Source organism: Lactuca serriola, chromosome 1 (genome assembly GCF_051521515.1).
Source record: "Lactuca serriola cultivar US96UC23 chromosome 1, Lser_US96UC23_V15, whole genome shotgun sequence".
NCBI classification, from domain to species: Eukaryota; Viridiplantae; Streptophyta; class Magnoliopsida; order Asterales; family Asteraceae; genus Lactuca; species Lactuca serriola.
Genome location: NC_136408.1, coordinates 6,595,709 through 6,602,752, shown reverse-complemented (window position 1 = coordinate 6,602,752; position 7,044 = coordinate 6,595,709).

The window sequence follows — 7,044 nt, the reverse complement described above, 5'->3', positions numbered from 1 at the left end:
ATAAACAAAATCTATCTAATTATCTACTCTAGACCCCTAAAAAAATGATAACCTATCCTAAAAAGGCAGTGATAATCTAAATAAGCAAGGCTCGGACGAGACTCGGGAGTACTAAGGGGTACTCCCTCCAAAACCAAGATGCGAGTCTTCAATATCTTCAATGTCTTCAAAATACCTTACTGGGCTAGTCTTTGCTCGCACACATTGGCATGACCAACCACATCCCTCCGCACCTAGACCCAATCAAGCTACCTGCATCTGACCCCCACACAAGCGGTCTCAAAGTGGTCTGTGAGGCTCAAAACTTTCCCATTCATCAAATACAAGGAATTCCAAATCAAGACCCGGGACCAATCTATGATTCAATACTTATGACTCGGCGTTATGGTACCTGTAGGGATGAGAAGACAAGAGAGAACAAAAATGCATGAACCTAACCTAGAATGCATCTAAAAAGTATCAAAATTAGAAAAGAAAGAAACAAAATATGCAATATATTTTTTTTTTGAATTTTTTTATGCAATTTTTATGAATGCCCTAAATGACTAACTCTAAATGCAACTATATACAACCTAAATACAATAAAAATAAAAGATTAAATTACCTCACCCCAAGCTTAAAATTAAGCATTGTCCTCAATGCTTAGGATGAGAGTAAGGAAGGATCATACCGGGATCAAGGTGGAGGAGGCCCGCGAGGAGGATAACCGCCCTCGGGCCGAAAATGATACCATAGGTCCTCCATGTAAGTGTGGGTGCGTGCTTGTTGTTCCTCTATGCGATGGATGGCTGCGGTGTTTCTATTGCCCTGGAGGCGCAAGGAAGCAAGTTGGCTGTAAATATCGAGAGGAAATTCGTGTGCAGGGTCGGGCTCATTGGGTTGCTGGTATGAGTGGTAGTCATTCTGTGGCTGGGAGTGTTCTCTCGAGGGCTGAAAGTGTGACCCGGAGGCTTGACCTGGATGAGGTGGAGGCAACTGGCGGATTGGGAGATCATAATGGTCTTCAGCCTCGAATGGGCTATCAGCATTGTCAGGATCCACCTGCATGTCATCATCTCCGGCTGCGTCATCATCGTCTGGCAAGTCTTGAGGCAAAAACCATGTTTCGGGGTCATCGGTGGTGAAGGTGGAGATACATGGATTGGGTAAGATGTAATTCCATCCGCATGAGAGTAATGCAATTGAGAAGGTAAAGAGGTGGATCATCCACTGGTACATATTCAGATTCTGGAAATTGAAGGCCCATACCCAAGCCAATGAGGGTAATGAGACCTCCGATACAAATGTCACCAGTGGTCTTCGTCCTGAGGCTGTCACATTTGTCTAAAAAGAAGGTGGCGAAATCGGGTAAAGACCAACGGTGGCTCGACATACAATAGAGAAAATACAACTCAACGGTGTTGATTTGTCCCGGCTCGTGACGAGCAAAGATAGAAGTGGATAGGATCCGGTGAGCAATTCTCCAGCAAGGATGGATGATAAAGGGGTCTTTTTGGCGACTGGGATTGAAATTGGGCAGGCTCGTGATTTGGGTCCAAAAGTCTACTTTGGGCAAGCTTTTGAATTGATTCAATTGGTAGCTGTAAATGTCGGAGTTGTTGATGTCATATGTGCCCATGATCTTGTTGAGTTTTTTTGTACTTGAGTCGGTGCTGCCGACCCTGGAGTTTGAAAGTGAGTACCCTCGCCGTGTCATTGCGGGCATAGGTGGAGAGGAATTCGATTGTGGGCTACTTGTAGGTACGTGCAGAAAGATCGAAAAACTCGTGCCAACCAATGTTGAAAAATAGTTGTCGCAAGTGGTGGTCAAGGCCGAGTTGATCCATAGAATCTTGGTGGTAAAATTTTGTGGCACGGATTGCACGCTTTTGAAGGTTGGATTTGAACTTTCGGCTTTGAGCACTCGTGAGGGTAAGGTTCACATCACGATCAACATGGTCGGTGGACATTTTCTTAGATGGCCCCGAGGATTGAGCTTCACGAGAAGAACCATGAGATACGTGAATGGTCTTGTCCCGTGCCATTGTACTTGTGAATAAACCTAGCAAAGACAAAAACTTGGGCAAAATTATCCCTCACACTCGCCTCACACCAATTCAATCAAATCAAATAATTAAAACCGGACAATATTCCAAATTGGCAATTTGGCACAATGTAATTCAATTCAATCAATTCAAGGCAAGCTAAGACTAATTCTATTTAACCTAATGCATAGCACAAGTCTAGTAAAATTAGAAATTGAATGCAATAAATTAAAAGGAATTACCAACTTCGTGTGTTGAAGTCCGAAAGAAATCCGAAAAAATCCGCACCCCAAGCTTGACTTTTGGCCCACAAATTAAGTCTTTTGAATCTCTGGTGAGAAACAAAAATCTGAAATTTTTGGTAAAAATTGGTGGTGGCGGCCGGCGGCGACGGCAGACGGCGGCCGGTGGCGGAGCTAGGTTTTCCGGCGATGAGATTTGCCAAAATTAATAGTGGATCGGCGTGTGGTGGAGTGTTTGTTAAAGAATGCCCTAAGAAATTTTGGAGTTGGGTGAGAGGTGGTGACGGGATTGGGTTTTGTATGATTTTCCGGCGAGGGTAGTGGGTATTGACGGAGTTGCTGTTCCCGGTGTTGAAAGGGTGGAGGGTGGTCGGAATGAGATGGGGGAAAGGTTGGAGGTGGAGCGCCGGTAGTAGCAGCGGTGTGGCAGGCGGCGGTTGGTGATGTGAATGTCCGACGGGGGAAAGGACAGATCGGGGCTAATCGGCGCTGGAAATTGCCGATGAAGGGAAGGCGACGTGCTGGCAGGTAGCGCCTACCGGTGGCGTAAACAGCAGCAGCGGCAGCGGAAGACGGACGCGGCGGCTTTCGTCGGTCGGAGAAGGAACGGGGGCAATGGTTCTTTGTTGCTGACGGGAGGCACAAGGAGGGGAAAGGGATCCGACGGGTGAGGGAGTATAAGGTTGGGTGAGAATTTTGGAATTTTCTTTTGGATGACCGCGGATACATTTGCATTTACTTGAATCTTCTCATTTGTCTTGAATTTTCTCTTGTTGGTACACAAATCCTTATGAAATTTGGCGTAACGTGGGATTCGCTTAATGGCATCCAATAGTGAAATGTTGAGTTGAACCTTGCGGAAAGTCTCAAGAAACGCTTTCTCTTCTTCTTGTTTCTTTGAGGAAGCCAAACGGGATGGAAAAGGTGGTGGTATGACCAATGGTTTGATGGATTTGTTGGAAGGATCGGGTTTATCGACATTTGGCACAACCAGTTCTTTTGGAGGAACCACAACTTTTGGAGGTTCCACAATGATCACTTCATCTTTGTCTTCTCTTGAAACTCTTTTAGGTTGACTTTCTCCAAGTGTTTTCCCACTTCGCAAGGTGATGGCACTCACATTTGGGTTCTTCTCGGTTTGTGATGGAAGTTTACCTTTTTGTTCTATCTTGTTGAGAGCGGTTGCCAAGTCTCCAATTTGTGCTTAAATGTTAGAGAAAGTATTCTTGGTTTCTTGTTGAAATTGGGTTTGACTTTGAGCAAGAAAAGTGACAAGTTCTTGAAGGCTCATTTGATGGTTACCACTTGATTGGCCTTGTTGTGGAGGTTGTTGATAATTTGGAGGGTTATAAGAATTTTGTGGATATGGAGGTTTTTGGGATTGGTATTGTGGATGTTGGGGTCTCATCAAAAGATTTGGTGGATTTTGCTTTGGTGGATAAGGGTTGTTTTGGTTATTCCTCCAATTTGGGTTGAAATTGTTTTGAAATCCCGTGGGTCTTGGTTGACCTTGATATCCGCCCATTGCATTCACATCTTCCGGTTCACTTCCAAGTGTGGGACAGTTATCCGTATAATGGCCCGTCATTGCACAAATACCACATACCATCAATTGTTGACCACTTCCCACCACCATTTGACTTAACACATTAGTCAAATCCAAGAGCTTTGATTCCAAATGTTGAGTGTTGCTAACTTCACCAACCACTTGTGTAGAATTTCTCTTCATGTCATTTCGAGTCCCAAAATTCCTTTGATTTTGAGAAATGGTACCAAAACGTAATCGGATCTCGTGAGGGGTTTTGTTGAAGATGTCACCATCACTTGAAGCATCAATCATCCTCCGATCTTTTTCATTCATACCCTCATAAAATTGTTGAAGAAGTAGTTGTTCGGGTATATTGTGTTGAGGACAACTTGTACACAAATTGTTGAAGCGCTCCCAAAAATCATGAAATGTTTCATTTTCCCCTTGATGAATCCCCAAAATGTCACTTCTTTGATTTGATATCCGGGAGGTGGGATAGAACTTGCTATTGAAGGCCTTGAGTAACTCTTCCCATGTGTGAATTGATCCTGGTGGTAAGTTGAATAACCACTCTCTAGCTTTGTCTTCCAAGGTGAGCGGGAATGCAGTTAACTTGAAATCATCCAATGTCACATTGTCGGGCAACATGCTAACACATATCATATGAAAGGACTTCAAATGCTTTTGAGGATCTTCTCTATCCAAACCATGGAACTTGGTAAGTTGATGTATGAAACTTGACTTCAATTCAATTCCTCGGCGGTTTGCGGGATAAACAATAGCAAGATGTGTATGAGTAACATCCGTTTCCATCATTTGTCTAAGTGTCAACTCTTGAGGGGGATTGGGTGGATTGGGGTTGTTGGGATTTTGTTGCAAGTAATTGGGTGGTTGATGATAAGGTGGATATGGGTATTGTTGGGGATTGTAGATTGGTGGTGGATAAGGTTGGTAGTTAGGGTATTGGTTGTAAGGAGGTTGTTGTTGTTGTGGGTACATTGGGTTTTGGTACATTGGAGGGTGTTGGTAATTGGGTTGATTTGGGTAATGTACTTGTTGAACTTGAAAAGCATTGTTTTGAGGTTGGTTGTTTTGGTGGAAGTGTTGGTTTTGTAGTTGTGGTGGTGGTTGATAATTGGGTTGGTTTTGAGGAGGGGCTTGATTCCAAGGTGGCATATCAATGAGAGGTTCTTGTGGTTGTTGTCTTGGTTGATGGGGTGGGGTATTGGCATCTTGATTGATTGGGTTTGGGTTGGGATTGTGAGGTGGAGTGTGATTCATGGCTATGTGGTTTTCAAATGGAATGTCTTCAAAGGAATGACCAACAATTGGAGAATTCGGCTCGGTGTCAGTATCACTTGAAGTATGAACTTGATCTTCTATGTTGATTAGTGGAGAAGAGGAAGAAGCTTGAACTATTTGTTGTTGATTTGCTTGTTTGGCTAACTTTTTCAACCTTTTTGCTTCTCTTTCAATTTCCGGATTGTAGAGTAGTTCACTGGTTCTTGTAGACCTAGACATAAACAATCAAATAACAATAACCAATTTCCCCGGCAACGGCGCCAAAACTTGGTGGGATGTCAAGCCCGCCAAGAAAATTACACCCTTTGATTGCTAAATAAACGTAATATAATGGTAAAAAGGGGTATCGATCCTCGGGGAAATGGTTGTATTTAATCACCAATGCAATCTAATAGAACTAATGAAATTTAAACTAACTAACTACAAATAAACTAAGGGGGGGTTGTTTGATTACTTGAAAACTAAAATAATTGAATAACTAAAAACCTTGCAATTAAGCAAGTTGATGAGATGCTCAAAGGTTGGGAATAATTGGTTAACTAAGGCAATTCAACACAATGAACATTTGTGTGTTTATCATTAGGATCTAATACAAAGCTTATCCTTCATCCCAAATTGGTTATAGCAATCATGAAGCATGATATGCCAAGATTCCTCATAGGTGGTATGGAGGTTGGGGAAGCCCACAACACACCTTCTTAATTAAGATCAAGGGTCAATTGAAGCAATTAATCCCAAGAAATCAATTAGCCTTAAGAATGAAGGAATCCCCAATTCCTAGAGGATGTCAAATGCTTACACATCCATAAAGGAGATATGATTCATAAGCTAGAGATGATTTCTATCATCATAAAGCCTTTGTTCTAGATAAATTCAATGATCTAATGCAAAATCAATGAAATAAATCAACTATTGCTTAATGAAAAATCAACCATTTCTCAATCAAATATTAAGCTCATGATCAAAGCATCAAATAAGCATAAGAATTGCAAACTAGAATCATAAACATGGAATAAATTGCTAATCAACATAAATCCTTCAAAACCCACAAACATTCATTGGTTTTCAGCCAAAGTTAACCAAATAAGAGTATTAGCCACTCATGGCAACAAAGTAACAAGAAGAATAATCTAATTGCATAAAGAAACTACCTAAGATTTGGAAAGATGAAAGGAAAATGATTTCTAGCTCCCAAAATCGCCTCTTGTAGGTCTCCAATGGTGGAAAAACATGAATAAGCTTCTAGATCTGATCCCCAAGGGTTATGGCAAGTCAAATGACCAAAATGCCCAAACTGGGCAGTTGCGCGGGTACCCGCGCGACGAAAATTGCACCCGCACAAATGTTGCTGTAATGCTATTGGTCCACCAAACCACTCCACCCTTCCACTACCAAAGATTCCTTTGGTCCCCCTCCTTGTCCATGTAATTTGAAATGCACCAATCATCATTTAGCCACCAAATGGATGCTCCAAACCCAAAATTTGAATTTTATGATCCATCTTCACAAGCCCAAATGATCCAAGCCAATAACTTTCAAAGCCCAATTCTTCCTCTTTGATTCCGCCAAGCCCAATAATGCCTTGGGAGCCCACTAAGCCCGTCTCCAATGAACCCGCAACCGCAACAAGCGCCGAAAAACCTACAAAATATCTCATGCAACATAACAAGCACCCGGTATGATCCATACTAAAGAAAAATAAATAAATTACAATGCATTAATGATAAAAAGATCTAAAAATTTAAAATAAACTAATAAAAATAAGGAAATAAAATAAGCTACCACTCACTAAGCTTTCGGGCTTACAGTTGTGGTTTAAATGTTTCAGGTACTTCAGGAGACCGTGGCAAGGCAAAGGTGTGATCGTACCACTCCTCATGTTTATGTTTTATGATATGGTTCTGGGAATACTCTGATAATGAATGTATTGAAAACCTTTTTGTAATAA